This window comes from Pollicipes pollicipes, unplaced genomic scaffold, assembly GCF_011947565.3.
Source record: "Pollicipes pollicipes isolate AB1234 unplaced genomic scaffold, Ppol_2.1 Scaffold_1916;HRSCAF=2245_pilon_pilon_pilon, whole genome shotgun sequence".
Taxonomy (NCBI): Eukaryota; Metazoa; Arthropoda; class Thecostraca; order Pollicipedomorpha; family Pollicipedidae; genus Pollicipes; species Pollicipes pollicipes.
Window position 1 is genome coordinate 1 of NW_023596018.1, and position 4244 is coordinate 4244.

Sequence of the window (4244 nt, forward strand, 5' to 3'; positions counted from 1 at the left end):
ACTTACTAGGGTATAAATTTTTAACTTATTGATTTCGTTAGCGGTGCCGCGATTCGGCACCCTGTCCTCCGCGACGAGAGGCACTGACAGCTCAGGGTAAGTCGGCGGGATTATCCAATCAAGGTCACAGGCGTAGGAACGCTTCAAAAAGGGGGGTGCCAAGCTCAGGGCGCACTGCAGGATTTTTTGGACAGCAAGCCCGATGACCGGGGGAGGGGTAGAGATGATGGCTGTTACCGCTCTTCAGTTAAATGTCACTGCTGCTATGCTGGAATGCTGGATATGCATATGGATATGCTGGATATGCATCTAGAGCTATTTTTACTGTCGCGCAATCTTGCCTATTCGACTCATCTGTGTCATTCGGCAGATAAGGCTATCCCGCTTCCCGAGATCATTCGTCCATTTCAACATGTAATTTCCTGGGGACGCGAAATTCCACGCGTCGGTAGGCATGTTGGGTCATTGAGGAGGCATCCACCTTCACAGGGTAGATGCCAAAACACGGCCTGGACATTGGCTGGTGAGAATTTTAAACGTAGGTCGATTGTTCACAGTGCCACAGGTTTTTCATGCGCCTTCATTTCGTTGCTTTTCAAGAGATAAAGCTTGGCACAGCATTATAGGTGGAAATCACCAGATTATAAGATACGTAAAATCGTAATCATTATAAACACGTAAAACCACCAGATTTGTTCCATGTTATTGTGACTGACGCCAGCTTTCTTCATTTGCCATCATCATGTCGACCATGCGTTCGTTGAGGGGTCCAGTAGATTGGGCACTCAGGAGACCCCTAACGTTGCAGACCCCTAACGTATGGGACCCCTTTCGTGGACAGGGAGCCCCGTAAGTAGAAGACCAGGGGGCCTCATTGCCTTTCCCGGTCAGGGGTTAAAGAGGATTTCCGTTCCAACCCGCCACCCAGAAGCCCAGAAGCCCTGGGGGATGTGAAGTGGTTAATGTGCCTGTGTTAACCATAGCGAGTCTGAGAAAACACAGGTGCAGGGTTCGATTCCCGCGGTGCCCGCCCCTTCCGCTGGGATGAGAGGCTGGCGGCGCCACATAGCCTCAGCAGCAGAGTGCGTCATAAAGCCCCAGTGACACGCCTGTAATCTCGGGGGAAAAGGATAGCGATGACTCGGGTCACAGTTCTCGTAAAACCCAACAGCGTTGATCCCTGCAAGTAATGCCGGGGCGGGCGCCGAGCGCGCAATAAGGATCATCGGAAAATAAGGCTTCTGAATTTCTTTCGAAAATAATTCATACAGTTAGAGCATTACTCTGAGAGAATCTATTTTACAATCTTGAAGTTGTCCTCTGGACAGATTAATAGTTCCAGCAACGCGGAAAATAGAGATTTTACCTTTACTCTTTCTGTTTAACCACCAGACTACAGCACCACTTCGCGGTGTTGTAAAGACCAATGCGTTATCGTCATCAATTTAAAAACTGCACAGGTGAAATATACGTCAGGAATATCTCCAAATGTACCATGTGTTGTTCAACAGCATTCAAGGATCGCCTGTTCGCCTGTTCGCCACGGGCTAGTGTTGGATTTGGGGCCGACGCTGCGTGGCCAAAGGCGGCTGCCACGCCCGCGTCGAGGTTTTTGTTTCTACGATTTGGGAGCCCGCTTGCTCAAAGGTACGTTACATGATTTGTGCCACTTATCAATTCTGGTGTATGTTCAACATATCCAGGCCAAGAGGCTTGGCTATGTTAATCCAAACTATTCAACCATTTTTATCAAAGCTTACATTCGCGGAGTCCTCGCTGTCTTTGTTCAACCCAGATAAGAACTCTGACAAAGTCTCTGAGGTCTGTCGGTTTAAACAGAGTCCTCTGGACCATTTTAAAATAAAGAGCTCCAGCGATTTGCTTCATGTAGCCATTTAACGCGTGATGTTGCCAGTTGTTTACTATAAACTTAAGACAGAATCGATCTCGCGGCAGCGTCGGGCCTATAAGGTACCATGTGGTATGGAGGGCATAATGTGTGATCTATATATATATAATATATATATATATATATATAATATATATATATATATATATATATGTATATATATATATATGTTTAAAATTATATTATATATATATATATTATATATAATATAATATAAATTATATAATATATATATTATATATATATATATAATATATATATTATATATATATATATAATTATATAGAAATATATATATATATATATATAATATATATATCAAATATATATATATATATATATATATATATATGTATATATATATATATATATATATATAATATATATATTATATATATAATTATTATAATATATATATATATATATATATATATATATATATATATATATATATATATATATATATATGCATCCCTCCCTAATAAAACATGTCATCAACAAAAATGATCAGCATCCGAAGATTTTGTTCGGGGTCTTCTTCTATCATGGGGGCCCTTTTTTACCCTGTGCCCCTTGCCAAGATTCTACCTGCGCTCCTGGCTTCTGGCTACCATCATAGTTAAATGTAGATGGTAAAAATCAGAAATATAAAAACAGTTTTCATTAACAAATGGCCGTACTTGGTGCTTTTTTTTCTAGGAGAGAGGCATTTTACTACCGGGGGATCATTTGCCATGTGCCCCTCCCTTGCAAAGACTCAAGTTTTGCGCTTGTACTGAAACATAGGGGCCCATCGGTTTGGGAGGCCCTTGGTAATGTACCCCCTCTCTCATTCCAAATTCGGATGCGTCGTCTCTGGTGAAGAATACGGTATTTGCGTGATATGTCTTGTGTTTGAAGTACTCGTTACTGTAAACGTGGGGAGAATGTTCTGAAAGCAAGAGCTTGTTGTGAGCTACAGCAGGGGAGAGGGCGCGAGGCTTGGGGTGAAGTGTTGTAGAGGCGCTGAAATCACGAGCAAACCGCGATATCAGCGCCTCCGCGTCCCGCAGCTCGCAACCGATGCAACTAACATTGTGACTGTCAATGTGATTTACTTTGTGATCATCTGCTTTCTCAGTTTGTACCATGTTTATTGGTATGAAAGCCCGTGAAGGTTTTGATGAAATCTGTGGCTTTGCATGCGAAATATATCGCTATGTTTCGTCACTGAGTTGGCTGTGTTGTCATAATGACGGTCACGCGGCGTTGGTTGGCTGCGCTCGTAATTGCCTGATTTGGCAAATTAAAGTTGGGGCGACGAAGTTCGTGATTTTTCCAATCAACACAATCATAAACTCCCTCCAAGGCGTAATATTTATGCACCTTGTTTCGAAGGGTTGTTGGAAAATACTGCCGCCGTTCCAGTGAGTTTGGCTGGAGGGGAATAATGACCTTCCGTGAGGCTCCATTAGGGAAACGCAATGACGTGTCAGACTCCTTTATAGGCCCGCCCTGACTCTGTGACGGGCGCAGGTAGTGACCTGATGATTTGTGTAGGCCGCCAGGTCACGTGCCACTGTGACAGAGAGCAGCAGCACGGGCGGGGGGAGAGGATGAGCGAATCTCACAGGATTTCCGACTCAACATCACCCCTATGGCTTTGGACGCCAAAAAGCACCTAGTTTTCTTCCGCCCACATTGGTCACACGCTGACCCCGTCGCCGGCTTTAGTTGACCCGTTTGGCGGCCTCCACTGAGACGTGGTGCATGAGCGGGCTGGCGACCGCCATCAGGTTGTAGGTGTAGATGATGGCCAGGTCGACGTTGAGATAGGCCATCGTCCTGCCGCCGATCAGGTGGATGTACTCCTCCAACAGCTCGGTGGCGCCGTAGTAGCCGAACTCGCCTGAGCCCCAGCTGGCGAAGACGGGCGCAAGCCGCAGCCGCCAGTCTGTCAGGCAGGAGGAGGCGTTTGGTCTAGGCGAGGGCGGGCTGGCAGACCAGAGCCTGGCCATGTAGCCACACTGCTTGGTGGAGCACGTCCTTGTTTTGGTGTGTTTTGATGGTAATGCATCCAAATGAAGGGTGGCCCAGCTTTTTTCACGCCTCAATGGTACGCCTTTAACCTAAGCCTTTTGCTGCGCGAGGTGTTGGGAGAGCGTGTCGGAAGTCTTGTTTGTAGTTTGTTACATGGTAACGCATGGAAAGAACCGACTACAAAATGGTTTTTTGCACCGCACTTTCTGAAATGTTTGTTTCGTCTATGAATAGCAGATCTAAAGAGGATATGGACGCCGGAGTGTAGAGCTGTGCGTTTTTGCAAGCTGGTTATAATGCCCGTACCTACCTAACG